Raw genomic sequence first — 26,542 nt, 5'->3', positions numbered from 1 at the left:
TTGATTGTCCAGTGAGGAATGACAATCAATAGCTTTCCAAACTAGCGTGATCAGTGCAATGAGCTGGGAGCATTTTCAAAATGCAGATTCCCCTGACTTACCCACGAATATTCTGATTTATAAGACTTTGCATAACCCAGTGTTATGATTTGGATATGAGGTATTCCCCAAAACTCCTGTGTTGATTTAGGAATACTCAGAGGTGAAATTATTAGATTCTTGGAGCTGTAACCTTATCAGTCCATCCTAGTTAGAATGGACTGGGTAGTAATGTAAGTAGGTGGGATGTGTCTACAGGAGGTGGGTCATGGGGGGATGTGCTCTGGAAGAGTTCATTTTTTTCCTGGAAGGTCTCCTCCCCTCCCCTCATCCCCCCACCCACCCTGCTTCCTGGCCACCATAAACAAAGCAGTGCTCCTCCACCACAACCTTTCACCAGGATGCTCTGCCTCAACTCAGGCTCAGAGCACCGGAGTCATCTGACCATGGACTGAACCTCTGAAACCATGAGCCAAAAGAAACTTCCCTCCTCTAAGTTGTTCTTATTAGGTATCTTGGTCATAGTGATGAAAACCTAACCAACACCACGTGTGATAGCATACATCTGTACTCCCAGCTACTCAGGAGGCTGAGGCAGGAGGATTATTTGGAGCCAACCTAGACAACATAGAAAGAAAGACTGTGTCTCCAAAAACAGTACACACACACATACACACACACACACACACACAGAGAGATATTACATGAAGCTCTCTATTTTGTACTTCCAAGCAGCTTTCTGGATGATTATGATGACCAACTATATATGGAAACCACAAGACTAGAAGATATTTAAGGCCGCATTTAGTATTTAAAATATTCGTTTGCCTAATAATCATCTCACTTAGAAGATACTCTGATTGTAATTAAATTTATTTCTTACTTATGCTTAATTGTCATCTTCAGGAGTTACCTAATATTTCCATTTTGTTTTTACTGAAACGTAAGAACACTATTTAGCACAAAATAGATTCTCAATAAACATTTATGAGGGCTGGGGTTGCGGCTCAGCAGTAGAGCGCTCACCTAGCACATGCAAGGTTCTGGGTTCAATCCTCAGCACCACATAAAAGTAAATTAATAATAATAAGAAGAAGAAGAAGAAGAAGAAGAAGAAAAAGAAGTAAATAAATAAAATAAAGGTTAAAAAAGAAAAAATAGATGCAGTCATTGCCTTTTCAAACAAAATAAGCTTTTATGTATGGATAAGTAGTTAGTTCTATATGTTTTCCAAATGAACTCTCATACATTATCCCTTGAGTATCTTTGTCCTCACAAATATGGGAGAGGAATTCCTTTTGGATTCTGTCCAGTTTACTGGAACATTCAGAACACCTAATGTGATAATAGTATATAAATCAAAGTTCATAATCTCTAAATTATTCCTGAAAGTTTATGATGGTGGAATATCATTTTAAAGCATAGATAAATCAGATTTATGTGAAAGTGTAATATTGTCGATGCGCTTTGTTAAGTGCTGTGCAGATTCGTGATGCTGTTGTGTTACTATTTTTGCATTTCTCCATCCACAGCATTCTAATATCTCTGAGCTTTATCAGTATCAAAATAGTGCTTTAAATTGTTCTGCAGAGGATTTTACTGGTGCTGAACTTTTTGAATGTCCAGTATGTTTTTAGGAAACTAAAGGTCTTGGTTTCTAAAGGCCTGGATTTCTAGACAGCGTACCTGTGCCTACCAACTATACAAAACTGATCAAGCCAAGTCACATCCCCTCAAATTTCTCTTCTATATTATGAGTTCTACATTCTTTTAGACACTATATTTTCTCTTTTTTACAGTACTGGGAATTGAACTCACTCTATCACTAACCTATATCCCCAGCCCTTTTTAAATTTTTTATTTTAAAACAGTCTTGCTAAATTGCCCAGACCAGCCTTAAACACGCGATCCTCCTGCCTGAGACTCCCAAGTCACTGAGATTATAGGCATGCCTCACTGCCCCCAGCCCTGCATTGTAATTCTCACAAATAATTAAGAGGTTAAAAAATTGAAATTGGTATTCTCATTTCTGAATCTGATTACATCTCTGCTGATCACTTAGATTCACCATTTTTCTCATTCTCTTCTGAGAATATTTTTATATGCTTCCTTGGTCCACAAAATTATATTGCTGAAAAAAAATAGAAGCAGATCTCTATAGACTCCTACATTTTCCAACACCAGATCATGTGTGTGTATGACACCAGTCCTTTTCTCTGACCTTTCAGAAAGGAAAATCACAGCTCAACATATAGCACGTGATGTGATCTGAAATGCTTTCCTCTCCCACTACTTTGGGCCCAGGTATGGGTTCCATTTTGTCTCTTTCCTATGAAAGCATCATTAATAATTAGGAGTAATGGTTTGGCTTGGGTATCAGGAAGCCCACAGAAGCATATCTGGGATTACCGTACCATGATTGGATCCTTCTTTGATGTTGAAAGAATCACCCTAGAAAGAATGATATTTTTAGTCCTTTTACAGTCATGGTGATTTAGTTGCAGTGGTGATAAAACAAATAATGCACAGAATATGAATACAATCTTGTATTTATGCTGAATATTATAAAAATCGTATCATTGATGTTTGTATTTTATTGCTTTTGAAATAGTAGTAGTAGAAAGATATTTTGTGAATATCAAACATTTATTACAGTGACTTTTTAGATTTTTTGTGGTTGATTTTATTTTCTGAAAAATATAAAAATATAAAATATGGCATCATGTAATAACAGCTGCCGTGTAAATTTTCTATGAAACTCATTACTCATCATTGAATTTAATGTCTGCTAATGTAATTCTTGTGAGACCATTCTTAACTTTATTTCCAGGTTAGTCATTATATGTAATCATTGCATTGTTATCTTTCAGATTATTTGAATAAAACATACCAAAAGTGACATCAGGTTAAAAAAAAAAAAATCCTGCACTTTGGATCTTTTTCTGCTTTGGAAGCAAGAAAAATGGAAAATTAATAAACAAAGGTAAAACATTCCTTTTTCCCTTATATAACACATTTTACTGCTTTCTCATCAGTCATTTCTTTCTTTGGGGAAAAAAACTAAAAAAAATAGGTGGTGTTTTTTGAACAAAAATATTTCTACGTTGGAATTCCACACATATTACAGGTTGCTGAGCTTAAAGTTTGTTTTTTTTTTATTTTTTTAAAAACTCCTTGGTTACATGCATGGACTCTGGACCTGATGTAGTTTGTGTGTTTAATCTCTGTTACTGTTGCTAACCTAGAATAACATATCAGTCAAATGCCATTTTCATGAATCTGTGAACCAAACTATTATATGTTATGTTAGGCACAGAATTATGAAAGTAGAAAATATAATATCTGCTTTATTTATATATTTATTGATTAGCATGTTGTACAGAATTTGCAAACAGACATGCTCACCATGATCTAAATATGTTAAGGAAGACAATGGAAACACTGGAGTCCATGCTTCAATCTCCACTCATGGAAGGGGAAGAAGAGCAAGTATTAACCATGTAGAAAAAAACATAGTACAAAAATGACATCACATCAGAAGGGAACTGATAATGCGGAATACATTGATACGTTATTGTCTTTGGGTTACTTGTCCACCAGTCAATGACTTGAATATAGCCGTGTAATGGGACGCTGATCCCAAACATAAAGGTTTTGAAGCAAGAAAAGTGAGTCAGTAAAGAAGCACAGGTCAAAATATGGGTACATGAATAAGTCCACCATTGTGGACCCTGGGAATTTGGTTCCTAGTAGGCCTCCCAAGATGGGTATAGATACTTTCTGGAATTTCTGCCTGGAGGAGGTGCTACAAGAGTTTTATACACTGACTCTTTCCCACTGGTTGTGAATGGCCATCAGAGGCATGAGTTTCCCAATCTAGAGTGCTCTGCTGCCACATGATGCAGGAAGCACATACCCAGTTGTCCCTTGAGGTGGACACTAGGAAGACAAGGACAATCCAAGCAGGCATAGGAATATCTGTCCCTGCAGCGATGGGCTACAATCACAAGTGGGCCCAGGGACTTGAGGCAGACAACAACTGGTAAATGTTATGGTTCCTTTTACTTTATTTTAAAACATAGCATTTTCTTCCTAAGTTAAATACCTCCATAAAGAACATTTTTGTGTGTTTTAAAGTTATACCCAAGTGTCATGGAACCAGAGTAAATTCTGTCTCAAAAGTATCTCTTTCATCAATAAATTTTCTCTGTTCAGAATGAGACATGCATCTTGGTTCACAAGTATATTTTTTAAATTATATAATAAGATTTGAAGTATGGTAAACATTTTGGAATAGTTAGAAATACTATAACAAAATTTCACAGTACCAGTATTTATTAGTCACTGTCTATTGTTTCATATACAAGAAAGTGTCTGTGGATAGATCTTAAAGCAGTACCATGGTATTTCCTATGTGGAAACTATAAGAAAAGAACTGAATGAAGGAAATAAAGAGAAAAGAGAGGCAGCTCAACAGGAACATAGGTTCATTAGAGACAAACCTGCGGAGGGAAGGCCCACTGAAGATTTAGACCTGTCTTATCCTTACAGCCTAGGGAAGTTGTAAGGGATGAGGAAGTTGGGGAATTTTTGCAGTTAGGCCATTGCTAGGGGGTCGTCAGAAAAGGGTCCTTGGGTTTGTCAGAGAAGGGTCCTTGTAATTGTCACCTCTCCTCTTTGAGGCAGTCACTGTACCTTGTCCAACCAGGTGTTTTTCAGGATTTCAGTCCCAGATAAAATTTTCCCTTCTTTGTATGACAATGGAGTCTGGGGATTAGGTCAGGCTGAGTCAGAGTGACTGTGAGGTGACTGTTGTGCTAGGATAGAGGAGATATTTCAAAATGGCGCTGCCTGTGTCAAATTCTTCTGATCATAAACAACCCTGTAGGCCATGGCATTATTTTTGTGAAAAGCATGACTGACATTGAGTCTAGTTGACATAATGTTAGACCGATGGATGGTCAGCTAGCAAAACAGTACCTTAGAGTGAATCAAAGTATGCTTTTTTTTTTTTTGGTTTTTGGCTTTAGGTTTTTTATTTCTGTGTGAGAACATTAACAGATTAAAGTTGGGGGTAGGCTGTTTTGACCTAAAACATCACATATTCAGAAGAACAATATTATCTGTGAACTCTAAGCAGCATCTATTAAAAATAAAACAGACATCAACAAACATCTGAACTAATACATATTAGCATGCAATTTTCTAGTAAAAGAAATGAAATTGGAGGGGGAGCAGAAAATGGTAGAGCAGGGAAACAGGGAGGTTATGGCAGATGGCAAGATGGAAATACCAAAAAAGTGGACACAATCAAACCATAGGGTAAAGACAAACCATATTCTGAGCACAGAATGCTCACTGGGTGAATGACCCATCAATTTGAGACATGATGAATTCCAGAATCACCAACAAAGGGTGAATGTACTGTGTCTTCTCACTTTAACAGTATAATCGCCTCTTTAATTGGCTTCTCTTTGTCTCCAGAGTCGACCTGGACAAGAGCTAGGATCATGTCTGCTTTTTGCTCAGAAAGTATTCTCAGATTTAACCAATTCATTGTTGTCCAAACTCCTAAACCAGATACTCAAAGCCTGCCACTCAAGTTTTCTAACATTTCTTATCCTTGACTTCACTTACAAGTAGCCTATCCCATTGTCTAGAAATGTCATCTCCGTGATTTATCAAGCTTTCAATTGATTTTGTGGATTTATGATTCTCAAACACGATTGGATCTAAGATCAGGTCCAAGAATTTGTGTTTCTGTCAAGTTCTCAGGTGATGCTGATCTTGCTGGTCCAAAGACTTGACTTGGAGAATCACACTGTACAAAAAATTATCCCCACTGGCACTATAATGTCTGCATTACAGTTGGAATCAAAGAGAGTACAATAAAAGACGTCCTTACCAGCATCACCGTCGTGGGGAGGTGTGTTAGTTTACAAATGGGATCTGTGTCTGATAGTCAAAAACCATCTTAATATCATAAAATTCCCAACAATAAGATTTTTGATACATTTTTATATCTCCCACTGCGTTAAAGAGTTTGGCGATCCATAAATATTTGTTGAGTGGATGAATAGGTGGAGGGGGGCTTGGGAGTGAAAGAAATATGGACAGGTTTAGCAACTCATTTCAGCAAGAAAATTAACTCCTTATAAAGAAACTTGCCTGGCATGTGGTAATAGAGAAAGACTGACTTCCTTAACATGGACCTTCTCATAAGACCATCCTCAATATATAAGACATTTTATAAGGTGGACCAAGTCTATTCAAAACCTGAGTAGCTGATATCTATAGCATTGTGCTCTTTAATAAGCAGAGCTTTGCACAAAAGACTTTTTGCTATTTGATTGAGTACAATGGGAGAAATGTCATTTTTATCAAGACACATTGTACATTTTATTTTATAAAAGAGCCACGGGATATGTGAAACCAGGAAATCACATCAATTTAATAAATTCCTTTGCAAATGTCTCTTCCTTGAGTTTAAATTTTGCAGCTGCAGCATAATTTGAATGTTTATTCACATTTAGGACAATTGTGCTTTCTGGTTTTTTTTTTTTGCTTTCTTGCATTCAAATGTGTTCATGTATCAATGTTGCACATTTTCTCTCTGCATCTTTTATCTGCATACATCATCCCATGATTGGCTTGGTAAATTTATCCTACTTTTCTTGCTAAAATAACTGTTCCTGCTGTCTGTTTTCTGCCTACTCTTTGATTTATTCCAGAAATTGGGCTTAATGCCTACTTTTAGAGCTCAGTGTGAAATTTATTCTGTATGTTTTTATCCCGAATTCCCACATTTTTTTTCTGTTATGTATTCTGTTGTAGAGTCAACTTCAAATTGTACCCATGAAAAATCTATAATTATATATTGGCATAAATAATCACAATGGATGGTTAACAGAAACGCTTGAAATTTTATTTTTATAAATTTATTTCATAATTTACTTCGATAATAGAAAATTAAAATTTTCATTTATTTTATGGTAGGCCTAATATTAAAGCTTAAATTAAAAGTCCTTGTCCCAACTTTATCATGACCTTGATATATGAACTAAGCTGAGTCCCTATGGCTCAGTTACCTCGGTTAGAAAAATAAGGGTTTGGCCTGCAGAGGCCTGCTGAGAACTGGAATTCTAAAAGACAAATATGTCTGGAAGTCTGTGGTGCAAGGTGGTTTTTCATGGATATAAGCCAGGGCCTTGGAACTCATCTCTTCTTAAAATTGAAGGTGTTGCTGGGTGCAGTGCTGCACACCTGTAATCTCAGCATCCTAGCAGGCTAAGACGAGAGGATCATGAGTTCAAAGCCAGCCTCAGCAACGATGAGGCGCTAAGCTACTCAGTGTGACCCTGTTCTCTAAATAAAATACAATGTAGGGCTGGGGATGTGGCTCAGTGGTCAAGTGCCCTGAGTTCAATCCTCAGTACCCACCCACCCCTCCCCCAAAAAAACTGAAGGTGTTGGTGGGCACCAGGGTGCATGCCTATATTCTTAGGAGCTTGGAAGGCTGAAGCAAGAGGATGGCAATTTCTAGGCCACTTCAATAACCTAGAAAAACTCTTGTGTCAAAAATAACATAAGGGCTGGGGTTGTGGCTCAGTGGTAGAGCACTTGCCTGGCAAGTGTGAGGCACTGGATTTGATCCTCAGCACCACATAGAAAAATAAATAAAGCTATCTATAATTAAAAATATTTTTTTAAATAATAAAAACATAAAAGGGGGTGGAGATGCAACTCAGTGATATAGAACCTCTGGATTCAGTCCCCAGTATCAAAAAAAGGTGAAGGTGTTCATACCCAAGATAAAATCGGGTTCTAGTTGGCCACTGGATATACTTATGTGTACAAAACAAAATAAAAAAATAACCAGTGACTCCTGGTGGCAAATGAAACAGAGCCAGTCATCCTGGAAATGTACCTCATGCCCTTAGAAAACAGTGGCATGGTTCCTGTAACGTGTCGAACAACCTTTCTGCTAAGCCATTAGACACAAAGTCTGTGTGATGCTATACTCCTCAAAGATTAAAGAAATAAAATTAGATTTGTTCTTTTGCATTTGTTTGTTTGTTTTGTTTTGTTGTTGTTTTTGTTGTAGTTGTTGCTTTGGAAAAGAAAGAAAAAGAAAGTTTAGGATAACTCTGGTCTTTGTTGCAGTGCCTTATCATGCAATCTTAGCATAAAGTGAACCAATTAGAAGTACAAGTGAATCAATCAGTCAATCAACTCACAGCACATATTTGAAGGCAGAGTTGAAAGGTCAGGGTTTTGGACACAGAAAGATTTCAATTCATAACCCAGATATTTTATTCACCAAGTGGGTAAGCTTACAGACTATTCCGAACCTCTCGTTATCTCCATCTGTAAAACGAGAACAGTGTTTTATAATTATCTGCATGGTTGCTTTAGATAAAAGATAATACACAGAATATCTAGAATGTAATAGAAGCTGCACCTATAGCTCTAAAGACTTGTCCAGGCCTCAAAGCTGACTGGAGCCCCAACCAAGATTTTCAGAGGTTAATGGAGATTATTACACTCTCCTCCAATGTGATTCTACAAAGTTAAGAAATTGTACTCAGGACTCTAAAAGATGAAAACAGTTTAGAAAAATGTATCCACAACTCAGTCATTCTGAGTCTTCAAAAGCTAATGGTAAAATTCAATATAGTGTTTTAATGTAGACAGGACACCTCTTCCTCTGCACATTGCCAGTGATCACACGTGACAAATGAAATCCCTTTCATCTAGAGTAACCCCTTCAGCATCAAGTATGATCTTTGCACATTGCATCCTGTCATCTGTTCTGTAATTGAGCCACAGCCTGGGCAGAAACCAAAATAAAGATTCTTCGAGCCATAGATTTATCCTCATTGACAATTTATATATTCTTGATTTTTATCTGATTCCAGTATGTACATAATTATTCTTTCTTCCTCTGATTTTTCTTCTTCTTCCTTTTCTTCTTCTCCTTGTCTCCCAAACAGTCCAGTCTGCCTGATGTACCCTTATACCCAGAGGCGAAAGAAATAAAATTTTAGTCAATAGATGATTCCTTTACTGCAGGATTCACGCACATATTGAGCATTTTTCTGGTCTTTTGTGTCCTTTTGAGGTTGAATTGTCACTTTGCTATTGGTTGACTTCAGTACTTTGTCAGCAGAAATTCAGAGCTGTCTGTTTAATAGGATATCAGTAAAGTTTTGGTGTAATATTTCATCAATCCTAGAAGATTTAATTCTGTTGGCTTTTTTTCCCCTATTTCAATATTCTATAAATCTCCTGCAAGTTTGTATGTTTTGAGATAAATTATACTTTTTACAATTCTATCCTTTATGTCAGAAATAATTTAGAAATTGTGAACTTCTTGTGTTATTTGAGTACCTTGATTATTTCAGACATCTGGGCAATCACTAACATCTGACTGTGGAATGTTAAGTTTGCCTATTTGTCATGTTTCAGCAGCAAATCACCTTTGCAATGAAAATCATACGGATGAGGGGTCTCAAGCCTTATGAGGTAGAGACAGACAGATGGATATAGTGTGTGTGGTGGTGGTGATAATGGTGATGATACTGTTTATTTGCACAACCTGTTCATCCTCATTAGCATAGTTACTTCTAAATAGACTAATTATTACTGACATTGATATTTTATGATATGAACTATTAAATATTCTCTAAAAATGCTATTTTGTACAATAGAAGAATTTGTACTATAAAGGAGTTTATTGAGAATCACGTTTTTGAGTATTTTTTTTTTTTTGCGCTGTAAAAATATCAAAGGACATTTACTGTGCAGTACAAGGATGCTGCTTGCAAGAACTATAGGAAAAGGAGCAAAGACTTGTTAGCTTATTTCATGAGGGGTTTATTTCATTCTTGCTGTATTCTCAACATGTGCTACAAATTTCCAACTAAAGTACCTCATTCATTTAAAAAGCTAAGGTTAGGGGGAGAATGAATGAATGAGCATTCATGCTAAGATTTCTTTATCTTTCCAATGAAGTCAGGGAAGTTAAAAATCAAATAAAAGAGAAATTTGAAAAAATAATCATAGTCGTACATAGTGCCCATCTCTCTGGCACTTCAAATATTAGAGTTGGCATTTCTGTGTAATCAAAAGCATAATAGCAAACATATATTATGTGGTTGGGTGTATGCCAACCGTTGTTTTAGACACTTTCCCTAAGTTGTCTCACTTAATCCTTACTACAGCTCTAGGAAAATTCTATACAACTAAGGAAGAAATTGACAGATCTGCTGCTGTAGGAACGGACTTCAAGATATTTTTTCTCAATCAATGACAGAGGAAGTTCACAGGAAAAAGAAAAATTAATTGAAAATACAGAGGATATAACCAACACACTAAAGACTTCATTTAGGGGTCATACAGAGATGTCGTCACTGAATAGTTGAAGAACACCATTTCTTTTCAAGTGTATGTGTGATTATGCACTAAGCTATCAGACCTAACACCTACTCTCCATTTCACAGACGAGAAAATTAGGGACAGAGAATTTAAATCACTTTTGAAGGAAAATGGCATTAGCATGTTTGGAGCCAGGCATTAAATCCATGAATCCAGACAATTTGCTAGCAAAGCATACTAGATCATCATTTGCATGTGTGTGTGTGTGTGTGTGTGTTAGGAAAAGGAGACTAAACTTAATTTGTTACATTGTATTTTGAAGCAGGGATGTTGTTGCCATGATTTGAGATCAACCCATTGTCACCTTGGCAGAATAAAACAATTCAAGCCACAAACTAAAAGTATGTTTAAAGGATTTTGTTAAATGCTGAAATTGCAAAACAAATTGAAGGATATACAATTGTGTGTCACTTAACAATGGGGCTGCTTTCTGAGAAATCCATCATGTATTCACATGGATACTTATGCACTCAAAGATGGCTGCAACAACCTTAGGTGATATAATCCTAAGAGATCACCATTGTATGTGCGGCCCATCATTGTGGGATATTTTTAATGTGCAGATGACCATAGTTAAAATTACCTTAAATTAATTGCCCTTAATAAATATGACCTGAATTATTGATCATGTTGAGAGCCTGTGTATTAAATGTTAGGACCTCATATGTGTTTTGTAGCCATCAAACTCAGCCTTTCCAAATTTGAACTTTTGTTCCCCCTGTATTCCCTCCCCATGCTTCTCCCTCTTTGGCTGTTCCCTGTCTCAGACTGTGACACCAGTCTTCACCCACTCAACTTCTTAAGTTAGAAACCCAGGAGTCATCTGTGAAATCTCCTTCACACACACCCCCAACCTTGGGCAAATTTGAATGAATTTCTTGAATGAAATACCATATTACCCATCTAATATTTTAATGCCCAATTAGACAGATGGTTATAGTCAGAGAGAGTTTGAAGATCAAATATTCAACTCTACAGATGTTTTCTAATGTGTGTTGGTTTCTGGGCACACCATTCAATTCCTGTGTATGGTTTGCTTTTGCTTTTTCATTTTGTTGGTAGTGATGTGGTTAAGGTTGAGCAGCCTCAAAGCTCAATGGAAGATCTGTTCCTGAAGATGGAGATATCTTGCCTCTCCATGGAAGTATTGCATTTATTGACAAATACAGCATATTGCCTTTGGCAAACACACACTGTCAGCAGTATTACCCCCTTTAATTATGTCCTTTGGGGAAAAAAATTCCATTTCCTGGCAAGACAGCATTCCTAATCAAAGACTTCCTGGGTCTTGAGTAATAAAAAAAACTCAAATACTTCAAGCTGCAATGTATAGTAGGGCTTAATTGGGTATGTACTTGAATCTCCTTTGGGGATCAAGAAACTCTAAATGTTATGCATAAGAAAATATTTCATGAGGTACACAAGGAACATTTTGCACATTTTGAACCATTTTTATTTAAGAAATATTACTGGTAAATAACATATGCATTGGTAATAAAAACTTGAATAATTTCTCTTTCTTGACTTTGAAAGTACTGCTTCTTTCTTGATATTTTTATCATCATTATTTTTCATTCAATCCTGTTTCTAAGTATGGAAAATTCTGCAGAGTTGGATTATGGGGGAGGGTGCCTTGGGCAGGTAAACTGAAGGCCTGGGTTCTAATAAGATATGAAAAATAAGAATAAGAAATGTTGGATATTAAAAGTGAAACCAATCTCCAACCTCCCACCCCAGGGAGACAATTTATAGAAAAAGAGAAAGACTATGGCTTGGACTCCAGGGAAGGCCCTTATTGAGACGGCAGCAGAGGAAGAAGCACTACTTGGGAAGGCTGCAGTGAGACATGGAGACCACAGATGGTTTTTAACATAAAGGCCAAAAGGAAAGTTTCAGAATTCAGACCAGAAAATTTAATTAACATGGTCATGTCATAATTTTAAACCTAGAAACTTCTTTCAAATATGGCATCTATCTTACAAAGCTTATATATTTATACATTTTGAAATGATAAATTCCATCACCCCATCTCAGCTATCTGACCTCTCATTTTTCAAAACAGGGCCACCATTACGTCAATGTCAAAACCTCGAGGTGATCTTTGACTTATTGCTCACTTCCTTCCCACTTACTTAACACTGGGTTCTTGGTTATTTTCTCCTCATCCTTTCAAGCCACTCCTTTCCTAACATCCTCATCCAGGTCTTTCTGCCTCCTGCCTCAGCTGCTGCAGTATCCTGCCAACCTCGTTCCAAAATTTCATTTTGCAAGCCATCTCGGTACTAACATCCCCCAAATACCATTTCCAATATATTTTTGATAGTGTTTCTTGAGTCCTCATGTAACAGACACTATGCTAAGTGTACAATCTTATTTAATTCTTAGAGCCAATGTTAGACAGAAATGGATAAGAAAATTGGTCTTTAAAGGATTTGGAGGAACTCACCCAAGGTTGCAACAGCTAAGCAGGAAAGTCTAACTCCAGTCATTTGAAATGAGTCATGGCACAGTACCTACTATGGCTATGTAGGAAAGATACAATGGTGACCAGATTCCAGGGGATGAAGCTGAGTATGCTAGATCAAATTGTGAAAGATTCAGCCAGGCGTGGTTGTGCACACCTGTAATCCCAGCGACTCAGAAGGCTGAGACAGGAGTATGGCAAGTTTGAGGTCAGCCTTCAGCCACTTAGCAAGACCTTGTCTCAAAATAAAAAAAAATAAAAAGGTTTGGGGATGTGGCTGAGTGGTTAAGTACCTCTGAGTTCAATCCTGAGTACCAAAGATGGGGAGGGCGTTACAAAAGAAAAGAAAAATTGTGGAAGATTCAATAAATTTTATTCAACAGGGAAAAATTTATTCAAGGTTTTTACGCAAGGGCTAGGGAAACACAGGGCCAAATTTGTTGCTGTGCTCTCTGCAAGGGATGCTCTTACTGACCTTCTTGCCTCCTGAACCTCCCTCGAGACTTTCCTCCATTGCTCCTCTGGGGAGGAGTACTGAGTCTCTCCTTTGCACCCTTACAGCTTAACTCCAAGCTAGGGTGTTGCCAGTATATCCTTCTGCCACCCATTGTTCAGCAATTCTCATAGGAATCACGAAATCTTGTTGAGGTGTTGCTACCCCTACTTCAAGGATAAGCAAAGCAATACTCTCAGCCTCGATGTGAGTTTCCTCTGTAAACTGTAACTGAAGCACATTTGCATTAACAATGCCTGCAACCTGGTAAATGCTCAATAAATGTGTAATGAATATATTGATTTCTTTTATCTGTTTATGCCTTTTCTTTTATTAAAAAGGTTTAAGACTTCTGGATGACAGGAAGTACTCTTCCCAGAGCTTTTTAGTTCTCATCAAACCCACCACTGTGTATTGTACAGATCCAGTAAAAGTACTTGATATATTTATCATACGAGGCTTTCATTTTGTTTTCCTTTTTCTGTTTTAAATGCAAGATGCTTTCAAGTAGAATTTTAAATGAGTTCTGTTTTGCCAGAAATCTGTAGGATGGACACCAGACTTTCAGGGAGGACCATTTTTGACCTATAAATACATGATGCTTATATATAACAGAAACTAGTGTATCTGGTAAAATGAAGGTAGAAGTTGAAATACTGTTATCAACTTTTGCTAAAGTTTGACTACGTAATAGGAACTATGCTTTACAGGAAATATCTCATTTTATTCTCATAATACCCCAGGCTGTAGGTAATATTTTTATCCTTGTTTTATCCCCAAGGAAAGCACAGAAAGGTTAAGTAATTTCTCCCAAGGTCATACCACTAATTAGTAGCTGAGCTGGAATTTTAACTCAGGCACCATAGCTTAGAGTTTATTTCCATTTACTCAATTAATAAGCAGTTTTATGCCCTAGTATATATCAGCCAGTCTCTTATAGGTGTTCAGCAAATGTGTGCTTAATGATTGTACCATATGAGTACTTAGGCAGGCCGAGTATTCACTGACTGGTGTATAAAAAATAGATTTATAATTTAATGGCAGTTGAATCATTTCAGTGAAAAAAAAATTAGTTGCCTGAAGCATCCATTTTTAGTTTTCAAATTTTACATGCTGTACCAATTCATACTCAATTAAAAGAAAGCAATTTCGAAGTGACTAGGAAATAGTCAATTATTGTTTGAGCTGCCAAGCTTCAGGAATTAGCATTCTAGAATTTGCAAAAATGTTAAGCCAGAAAAAAAAAAGAAGTCATGAAATACCATTTCAATGGCTTTTGAAATTCTGCCAGATATTAGTGATTGTATTATAATTTAAATTTTTGGACTCTTAGAATTTTAGCGTTGGAAGGAAACTTTGGAATTATCTGTGCCAACCTACTACCTCATGCCAGAAATGTTCATACAACGTTTTAAAAATAAGATCTTTGACAAATGTTCCTCAAACATTTGCATAGAGTCAATAGAAACAATTATGGATTTTCTTTTGACACTATCATATAACTTTGTGCCTATGGCTAGTGAAATATTGAAATACCTAGAATGTAATCCAGCAAGACTTCCTGTCACTCTTCCCTGGCTCTTTCTCATGCCCACATTTTAGGAATCTTGATATTTCAGAATTATCCTTTTGAGTAGTATTTTGCATTGCTTTCTAGTCCTCTAAAGCAGGGGTCAACAAACCTCATCCCAAATCTGGCCCATCTCCTGTTAGTGTAGATAAAATCTAGCTGGGACACAGCCACACAGCTTTTGGCATTATTTTTTGAAGTACTTGGGAACACACCCAGGACCCTGTGTGTGCTAGAAAAGCTCTCCAATCTCTTGACCACTGAGCAAATATATCCCTCCTGTTATGGTTTGGATGTGAGGTGTCCCTCAAAAGCTCACATGAGAGACAATGCAAGAATTTTTGGAGAAGAAATGATTGGGTTATAACCTTAACCTAATCAGTGAATTAATCCCTAATGGAATTAACTAAGTGGTAACTGGAGGCAGGTGGGTTGTGGCTGGAGGAAGTGGTTCATTGGGGGTGTAACTATTGGGTATATATTTTGTATCTGGAGAGCAGAGTCTCTGTCTCTGCTTCCTGACCATCATGTGAGCTACTTCCCTCTGCCACACTCTTCTATGCCATAGTCCGGCTAGGCTGCCCAAGTCCGGCTAGGCAAAATAACCGAGAGGAGACAAGCAACTTGAAGGTTGAAGCAGGAACTACTTTATTGCCAGTGAACTCAGCAGGAACTTAGAACTCAAAGTAGCAGTAGCAGGCACCCAGGGTAGCAGGAGCCTCCTCTCTGCCGGACTGTAGAGGTACATATACCCAACTAATTACACACAGCTTAACTTAATTGACATCATCTTGACACAGCAGTCAGTCATTTAGGAATCCTCATCATCTTAATGGCTTGCTGGCGTTACTTCACAAACCACTCCTCTTGGCATACTGCCAGGCGCCCTCTTAACTTGGTTGTGGCCCTCATCACTTCTAATATGATATACTGCCTCACCTCAAGCCCCAAGGAATGGAGCCGTCCTTCTTTGGACCAAGAACTCTGAAACCATGAGCCCTTGAACTTTTCCTCCTCTACAATTATTCTGGTTGGGTCCTTTAGTCACAACAGTGAGAAATGCTGACTTAAAACACCACCCCTGCTCCTACATTTCACTTGTGGCTGCTTTTGTACAAGAAAGGCCAGGCAGGGCGAGGGCAGTGGTGACAGAAAAGTGTCACCCACAAAGCTAAAAACATTATTATGTGACCCTTTCAGAAAAAAGCTTGTCAATCTGTGCTGTAAAGTTTTCTAGCTCTTCATATTTTTTTATGTTGTCTCATTTCTTATTCTATCTGTCATATTGAACAAAATGATGTGGTGGCCTTAAGACAGGAAGAGAGTCCACACACAGTTTGACTTTCTTCTCATAATGTTAGTAAACAATAGAGCCACCCCCACAGGTCCCCCTCCCTCACATGCACTTTTTCCTGAACCTGATCAACTGGGCACAATAATGGTCTTTGTTTCTGTGCAAAGTCAGGATGTCTACAGTTGCCCTGGGATACAAATGACATCACCACATCTTAATATATTTCTGAAAAAGATATGGCGTTGGGGTTATTTACTATTAAGGATATTATTTACGAGTTTGTTATATACTTATGACTTTTAAAAAAGTGAATTAGATGCAAAGATTTCTTTCTTCAGTAGTTTCTTCTCCCTGCCACCCTTTCCCACCATCCTTCCCAATGGTTACCTCCTCCACCACCAGGGTGGGCTGTTTCCTTCCAGTGTTTGCCAAAGGCCAACTCCTTGCTACTTCTGCCAGACATTCTCTGGTCTTTTTCCTGCCTCCTATGTCCCTTTTTATCTCTTTGCCAAACTGTCACTCTGTCAGCTAGCTTTCCTTGGCCTACAACGTCTCCCTCAGTTCCTTTTCTGTGGTGTTTCTGAATGCTCATCACAAGGTACAGCTCTCTCCTGGTCCACACACATGTTCTATGTGTGTGTGAGTGGTGGGCAGGGCCCCCTGCCCTCTCTACTGACATGTAAGTTTCACAGGAGCAAGGATTGAACCTGTGGTACTGAACCATTATTTTCCTAGTTTCTAATATAGTAGGTACTCAAAAACCAAAAAACAAAAAATTAAATAAATGAATGTCTTGTAAATGTTGATGTTGTAAGAGATTTTAATGCACATTCAAATGTCCCTAAGATCTTTACCCAGTTGTGCTAATACCATTAATGTTTTTGTTTATAAATCAATCCCATACCATTGAGTAATCATTATTTCAGATACTGTGTTTGTGTCTCCCTTTCATTCTTGGGAGATGTATATCAGCAATGTCTCTGGAATTTACTATTAAGAATTTTTGGAAAATAGTAGACAGTCACCTATCATCAACAGAGAAGGTTCTATAGAGTAAATGGAACTTTCTAGACTGGCTTGAAAGACTGACAGGGCATATGTTGGATGTTCTTGTAATGAAACATGTAATGTTCTTGCAATGAAATTGAATGGGCTGTAATAGTTTAAACCACAATACCCAAGAAGGTTTGAACATGATAGGGATTGGATGAATATGCAATTAAGCTTTTCCAATATGACAAGGCATCTGTTTAGCATGCTTTGGACAGGGCCCAGAATGCCCTGTTCAGATATATAATAAGTAGTTCAGCTAGTACTGCTGTCAGGAGAGGTGGCTCATGCCTGTAATCTCAACTACTCAGGAGACTGAGGCAGGAAGACTGCAAGTTGGAGGGCCCCCTGGGCATCTTAGCAAGACCTTGTCTCAAAAAGTCCTGTGGATACAGCTCAGTGGTAAACCGCTCCCCTCCCCCCGCCGCCCCCTGTTTAATTTAAGATAGTACTGATTATGTCATATGTCATGTTATTTTCCTGGTGGGAAAAACACTTTGAAAGATTATTTTCTAGATTCTTATTCCTCAAATCACGATTTGAGAAAGAGCTTTGCCTAATGAATCAAGTATATTCACAGAAGAGCTGTGACTGAATCCCATAGATTTGATTCTCCTAAGTAACCCATTGCCAAAGTTCGCCTTGGTAGCAGGCTCAGAGGGTGGAATGGTCAGAGGAAAGTTAAAACAAGTCCATGACTTCCCATCTATCTTTCCTTACCTTCCAGTAATCCAGAAGCCTCAGGGGAGGCAGCTGGGTTCATTATGGTCTTGAAAAACTACAGTAATGCAGATTGGCTTCTGAGGCTGATGGATCAGTGGTGCCTGATGATTTTCATGCCTGCATGAACCATTGTTTCCCACTCTCCTCTTTGTGATTTGGGAAAGGTGGGAGGAGCTGCCCAGTGTGGACCAATATGACAGTTGCCAAGCATGAAAGAATGATAAGATGCCACCCCAACATAACTGGCACTCCTGACAGCTGCAGGTTTGCCCAACCAACAGTATATGAGTGTAATCCTTTAATTGAGGTTGGAAATCAGAAGCTCTTTATGAGTTCCTCTTAAGCATACAGAATCTTTAAAGGCCTTTCCTATTTTCACTTCCAAATCTCTTGATGATGGTTTTTCTTTCTGTGGAACTTATCAAAGGGACATCTTTATTTTCTGGTGCTGCATGCAGTAATTTAGCTGTCACATTTCTGTAGCCCATCTGTTGGTGTTTTATTAATTAAGACCCAAGAACACAACTGTGCTTAAGGATGCACCTTGACTGCAGATGCCTCTCCCCTTGGCTTCCCTTACCAAGTAAACACACACACACACACACTTCTGTTTACTCTATAAGCTCTTTAACTGTCAGGAATTTATCAAGTACTCAACATAACCTTTAGTGTGAAGTCTGCAGGCATTTGGGTCAAACTATTAGAAAAAAAAAGAAGAAGAAGCTAGTTTCCTATGCTTTTCAACATGTAATAATAATAATTCATTTTTGGTCTTTAGAGCACTCCAGTCTTCTATGGCCCCAAATCTTTCATTTGTTTCTAGCATGGTTTTTTTTCTAGCTTGATCATGGACTCTGTTGATCTTGGAAATATATTTTACCCTCTGTGTTGTTAAATGCAGCCTGGCTTTGGAGGTTTTGTGAACTAACTTGGTCTCTGCTGATATCATGTGCCCTTCTCCTGATCTTGCATGCCAATAGCTCCTTGTAAGGACTCACTTACCTGTGTAAAGACAGAGTACCGAGTTTCTGTTCTTTCCATCACATCTTGCTGTGCATTGGGGCTCTTCTTTTCTAATCCATTTTAATAACATGAAGAGAGTGAAAAGCATGTAGAGAACAGGAAGTGGCACACAACGGGTAAGTAATATAATCATATTTTCACATGTGGAATCAGCAATTGCAGAAGATATATCATTGCCTTTAGTGACATAGAACGCTCTCACTGAACTTTGTGGTATTCCCAAGGGACAATGTTATGCAGCTAAAAAAGGAAAAAAAATGGCTCCATTAAACACAAGACTTATCTCAAACTGAAAATGCTTTTGAAAAACCTCCGCCTTATTGTAGACTATTGTATTCAGTATTTTCTTTTGACACATGAGCTTATTTTATACAGTCTTGAGCCGTGTGAAATGAGTTTTCTATTTTTCTTTTCACAGTGACTGGATGGTTTAAGTAAATTGAATAAGCCAAGGAATCACATATAAAAGCTTAATATAGCATGTTCCATATCTGGGATAGATAGCTTTGAAATTTTCTGTATTTTAGATCTTATTTTCTGAGGTTTTAATTCACTAACATACTAGAAGAGACATTAGTAATAATGTAACATTTTAATATTTTCTTATTTTCTAGCAAATATGTGAACTTCTCAATTAGGTTCTATGATACTTCTCAGATAATACAATTTATTTGAAAAAATTATTATCAGTCGTATGATACTGTGATAGGTCTCTATTTGACTCCTTCAAATCAATTGATGCTTTTGTTTCATCAGTGTGTCAATTTTTTAATGAATACTTCCAAACATATTCCTCTACTATTCTTCCTCTGCTTTTGAAATCTTTCTTTTAATTCCTTTTCCTCCTTCTTTTTTTAGGGGGCGGGGAGGAGGAGGGGTGTACCAGGAGTTGAACTCAGGGGCACTAAACCACTGAGCCACATCCCCACCCCTATTTTGTATTTTATTTAGAGACAGGGTCTCTCTGAGTTGCTTAGTGCCTCCCTTTTGCTGAGGCTGGCTTTGAACTCACGATCCTCCTGCCTCAGCCTCTGGAGCCTCTGGGATTACAGGCATGTGTCACCATGCCTGTACCTTTTCCTCCTTATCTCTGCTTCTCTTTTCCCTCTGTGCTGCACCCCCACACCTGCGAAGTAAAACGTGACTAATGATTACAAGAAGGATGTCAGTAGTTGTGTTAGTCTGCTTTCTGTCACTGTAACAAATACCTAAGATAATAAACTTGTAAAGAGAAACAGTTAATTCTGGAGGTTTTAATCCATAGCCACTTGGTCCCCATTGCTTTGGGGTCAGAATAAGCAATAAATCGTGGTGGAAAGCCTGTGATTAGCAATTAGCAAACTCATTCACCAGGAAGCAAAAGAGGAAGAAGGGGCTGAGGTACTACTGCCCCCTTCAAGGGCATGTTGCCAGTGACCTAAAGTCCTCCCAGGAGGTCCCATGTCTGTCCTTCCTCCCTCCCTCCCTTCCCCCCCCCCCTCTCTCTCTCTCTCTCTTTCTTTCTCTCCAGTGCTGGGATAGAATCAGGGCCTTCAATGTGCTGGGAAAGCACTCTACCACTGAGCTACATCCCCAGCCCCAAAGGCCCCTTCCTAAAGCACCTCTCAGTAGTGCTGCCGGCTGAGATCTAGGCATTTAATGCGTAAGCCTTTGGGGGACATTTCAAATCCAAATTGTAACAGTAGTCAATACCATCTTATGTTTGGAAGAAGAGATTAAACATCGTTCTTTTAGCTTCTGGAAAGAATCCTGAAAATGTATCACAAGCTGCTACCCTGTTTCCCCAGCATTAAGCCCTACATTGTGAAGGGTGTATAGATGTATGTGTGGCTGTTGAATGACCTTGAGGATGCATGCTAGCTCTTGTTCATGTGCAGAATTGCCACTCTGCCTGTGGATTCTACTCAGGTGGCATCTTCCCCTTCCTCCTCTGAAATGATGAAACTATTCTTGGAAATTCTGACTGATATTACCATATTCTGGGTCAAATGACTAGGAATGTGAAAATACCGTTATGCAAATCTGTGTCTTTAAGGTGGAACTGGCAGACTATTGCTAGAAATGTGCAGAAGAGCAAACCGAAGGAGATTCCTTTTCTGGAGATCCCCTGGTGCTACCTTTCGCTCTCTTTCTTGTGGGATGTTCCCATTTCCCTTGAGGCAGAAGGGTTTCATTAATCTGGGACAGAGATCTCAAGAGGTTTTATCCCTTTTAGAGATTGCCTTTGAAAAGTGTCTTTGATAGCTGTACATCTGAGTTTCTGTGATTTAAAAATTAAAAAAAAAAAAGAAGAAATCTCTCAGCATCATATGTAACGACTGTTAGAGTAATGGGGTTGCTACCAGGAAGCTGGACAACAACTTGTGGCCAGTCAAGGGAGAAGCCACTTAATGATTTTAAACAGCTGTAATTCCCTACAAAGAACCTCCAAGATGAAAGGCATCCTCACTTTTTTAGAATCATAAATGTATCGCTAATAAATGTAGACACATGTAAATATCTGTATTTTTCCACTATAATATGTATATATATGTATGTATGTTTGTGTGTATATGTATACGTATGCATATATATGCAACACATACACAGAGACATGTACTCCATTTGCACATCAATATAATTAAAACAGATATGGAGGTGCTTAAAATTGTGCTTTGCAAAAAAACCTACTCATTTTTGCATAGTATCTAACAGATTAACTCTGAGCTGGATCATAAACAAGCTTTGTATTTTACTGAGAGATGAGATCGTAGAAGTTGTCCTTTTGTGATCGTGAGCAAATGAGTTTGTGCACTACTGAGATTCCTATTGCCGTCTCTGCACTTAAGGGCACTCCAAAGTCATCTCAGAGACAAAGTGTTTAATAATGGTAGAGAGATCGGCTCTATCCATCTCTGCGATGGCTTTTATTTATTTTGTGATGTGGTCCCCCCACCCCTACTCATGAGAGGATTCACTTACAAAAAGCTACAGCTGTGTCCCTGCCCTGTGCGGGCCACGTTGGCCAGGTGCTTGAAATTGCAAGCTTCTGTCTGTGAGCCCCAGACCAGCTGTGCTGGGATTGATTTCTGCCACACAGGAAATGAAAGAGGAAGCCTGAACTAGGTCAGAAAACTGCCTGGCTCATCAGGTCATGCCAACTCTAGCTTGTGCCCTTGTTTCCTTCTTTGCTGATGCCTGTTCCCTGGTCTCTGTGGTCCCCGGGTGCTGTGGTTGCAGTCACTTTAGCGCTGTAGAAGTTTCTAGCATCCACCTCTGGACCCAAATCCAGGCTCTGACTTTGGGACAAGTTCTTGGCCCCATCAAGAGCAGTAAATCTCTGACCAAAGGACAAATCAGTGTGTATCTAGAATGACTGCTTCGGCATGTTCAATTTAGTACCCCCAGTTTTTATGTCCCTTAGTTTTACCTGTGATTAGAATCCATGCCCTGGGGCCTAATCCACTCTCTTCCTGCATTGATTGATTGATTAATTGATTGATTTTTTTTTTTTGAGTCCACAGATCAGCCTTTCTGGGGTTTCCACCCTTCCCTTACCCAACCATGATTCATGTAGAGTCCCCTAAGTCTCCAGTATCCCAGTCCTATCTGGACTGCTACCACTGTGTCTGGGTCTTTGGCCAACATTGCTTGAGTCTCTGTGATCCTTAACAACCCAGTTAGAGGGCAGCCTGTTTACCCTAATGATTGGAATGTTCCTTTCCTTTGGTGAATTGCTTTACATCAGTTGTGACTCAGGCATCCATTCCTCATGAAGCCTCCTCCTCCATACTCCCTACCCACCACTGCTAGAGACTGGGCTAGTGGCTGCTCACTGCATTCTCAATATGACCTGTGCATATTATTTCAAACATAAGCACTGATGTACGTTGTAATTGTCCACTTACACATCTATCACCCACTCCTGTCTGTCTGTGGGCCTCCCAGTGCCTAGCATAAAGCCTGTACTTGTGTGCATTTTTCAAATGTTCCTTGAGTGAATGAATGCGTCCTCAGCTTGGTGTTTCTATGTGCTAAGTCCACATGCCTGACCTTTTGCCTTGCTCTTATAAGCTGAGCCTCAAGCTCCATCCAACTCTAAATACTTTAATCGATGACATCTGTCCAACAACCTGGACCACATGTTTGCTTGCCTCAAGCTCTCTTCTTGCCCATTAACTCTGCTTAGTGTGGATGGTCTCCAGGAAGAGCCATTAAAATTTCTACTGCTGTTGACAATGGTGCACATTCTGGGGTAGATGTATGGCCTTTCTCTTTTTCCAGCTGGGAAATGATCCGCATGAAGATAAAGTAAGTCTCGTAAACTCTGAACTCTTGAAAGAAAATGCCAAGCACATAAACCTTCTTCCTTAATAGAAAAATAAAAAGTATTGAATGAAACACCTTTAACACCTTTAATGGTGATTAATGAGGTAGCCAAATATTTTATGGTGAAAATTTTCTGAAAATTCAAGGCCATTATTTCAAAATGAGCTGATGGTATCAGCTGAGACCCAAGCTCTGCCTGGGGTCAAAAGCTGTTCTGTACCTTGTGAGCCAGACGCACTGACCTATCGTTATGTTTCTAGATTTGGAATCCAAAATACTGAGACCTTCCATCCTCAGCTTCACCAAAATTCAATATTCGTAGCTATTGAGAGTTGGTGAGAGCTATGGCTGCTTTTAGAATCTGGAGATTATTGAAACTTTTTCCCCGTGATATTATGCTCTCAGAGAATTTGTTTAGGGGACAAAGTCAAGCCATATACTGCCATTGAAAATCTGCCTTATGAATAGTTTTCTGTTTTATCCAAAATCTCCATGAGAAATCGAGATGAGGTTAAGTCACCGAGGGAGGATCAGGTGAGCCCCACTTTTTCATATTCACAGAGCTGTTGCTGACAAGATTCTATCTTCGTTTCCAGGACTCTTGGGTCAGTGTCTTCAGTCAGGAACTCCTGTTACTTCCTTGGAGATTGAAGAGTAGATCAGCTTCTCTAATTGCTTTGACCAGCTGGGCACTTAGAATCGCCTTGTTTCTGTTCTGCATTCAGAGAAAATTCTAATAAATGTGTCTTATTAGACCCTTCCCATTTTCTTCTCTCCTTTTCTTCTGTATTTCTTTGTACAAGCTTTCATGGGTCTACCATGAACTTGATGTTGCACACGGTCCCTGTTGCAGAAGTATAGTTTCCTCTGCCTACATTTAACTTAGTCACATTTATCCTCCTTACTCCTTTCCTGCACCTGGGATACAGGAAGAAAACCAGCCCCAGGGCTGATCTCCCAGGTCACTGAAAGTCCCCTCACTACACCCTCCTTCGCACCAGCCACCTGCACAGGCTGGCACTTCTGACTTCAGTTTTCAATACATGTACTTATTAACTTTACCCTGATTGCAAAAGAGGGAAGGAAAACCGTAGGGAGAAATGAAAGGGGAAGAGAGAGGAAGAAGAAGAGGAGGGAGACAGGAAACATTAGGAATGATTTGTTTTCTTGACTGAGTACTTTGAATTCAGAAGAAAAACCACCTTTGGAAAAGGGGGGTAGGGGAGAATCACTCTGCTATTTTCTGATTTCTTCTCTTGTCAAGAGGAATCTTCAGCCCTCCCTTTCTGCTTTGAGCATGGATCTCATTCTTACCTGTCTATCATTACTTTCCTGACATTGCAGATTTTATGATTACGAGTTACGTCTCAGTGATTCACATCAAGATTAAACGGCGGACAACAGTTATGAAAAGCCAAGAGTGATGTGAAATCCACCTTTTCCTTTTCCTACTGGCTTTCTGTCATGCCACTGATTAGACATAGAATCAGGTTGTCTGATTGTTTCCTGAAATTGAAGGCTTTAACTTTAGCCTTTTCTACCAGTGACGCCATCAGATGACCTGCAACAATTTAATTGGGCACTGTGATATATTTAGTAGGAGCTTGCTGCTCTTTTCAACGATTGCGAACATGAATGTCTGAACAAGTGGGAGCTGAATGTTACGGCTGTTTTTCAAATAACGGAGAGTTTTTAAAGGTCTCTTAATAAATAACATTATAATTAATCTTCATTAGTTATCCATCACGATAAATAGACATTTTCAAAATAGTGGTTTTGTTGAAGAGAATTTTTCAGTAAATGCCTAGCTGTAACTCAGCACACTGTCTTTTATTAACTTAGCCAGCCCCCTCTACTGTTAAAAGCTTAGCGTTTGGTGGGGTATTTCTGTTTTGTTTTGTTTTGTTTCATGTTCAATGGCTTTTGTTTTTTCAACTCAAAGAGATACTTAAAATTCAGTCTTTGCACCAAATAAAGAATAGGTGCGTATGTCAAGTCATTCAACCACTGAGAATATTTCTATAACCAGATGATGTCTCATTTCATAGGAAATCTTATCAAAAGCACAAGTTTCATCACATTGTGACTGAATTAAAATATGCGAAGAGAAAATTTCTAGGTTAATAAAGATCTACCCAAATCTTTTTGGGTAGATATGCCACTATTCCACACAAAACATAATTTTTTTTAAGTGTTCTTTTTTTTGGGGGGGGAGGTACTGAGGATGCAACCTAAGTCCTCACATCTGCCCCTCTACTGATGAGCTGTATCTACCCAGCCCTAGTAGTACTTTTTCTTATTTAAAAAAAAAAAATGTGAGAGTTGGAAGTCTGGAGCCCTGGACAATAGCCCAGCTCTGTCAGGACCATCCTTATTATCCTCACTGTATTTCCATATTATTGAGAACATTCCAGCCACTTTCTAGTGTGGACAAGGTGCTATTATAATTTCAATAGACTGGAAACAATGAAGCACTATTCAAATGCAAACCCAAGTGAGAGGGTATTGTTCTCCACTCTGCCCTACCCTATACTAAATATTGGTGGTTCTAATCTATAAAATACTAAGATAGATTTATTAGTATATAAAACATATATAAAAGTAATAGAAGATGTCATCTTTGTCATGAAATAATATATACCCAAAGGGAAGGTTTATTTGTTTTTGTAATAATACAAATAATACATTATTTGTATTATTTTAATAATTTATTATTTGTATTATTTTCTTTTTTTTTTTTTTTTTGGTTTTAACAATTACTTTAATGATAATTAATCTTTTTTTTTAATTTTTTTTTATTGGTTGTTAAAAACATTATAAAGCTCTTGACATATCATATTTCATACATTAGATTCAAGTTGGTTATGAACTCCCAATTTTACCCCAAATACAGATTGCAGAATCACATCGGTTACACATCCACATTTTTACACAATGCCCTATTAGTAACTGTTGTATTCTGCTACCTTTCCTATCCTCTACCATCCCCCCTCCCTCCCCTCCCATCTTCTCTCTCTACCCCATCCACTGTAATTCATATCTCTCCTTGTTTATTTTCCCATTCCCCTCACAACCTCTTATATGTAATTTTGTATAACAATGAGGGTCTCCCTCCATTACCATGCAATTTCCCTTTTCTCT

The sequence above is a fragment of the Marmota flaviventris genome, chromosome 16 (assembly GCF_047511675.1).
Source record: "Marmota flaviventris isolate mMarFla1 chromosome 16, mMarFla1.hap1, whole genome shotgun sequence".
In the NCBI taxonomy this organism is placed as follows: domain Eukaryota; kingdom Metazoa; phylum Chordata; class Mammalia; order Rodentia; family Sciuridae; genus Marmota; species Marmota flaviventris.
This window is presented reverse-complemented; position numbering follows the sequence as displayed.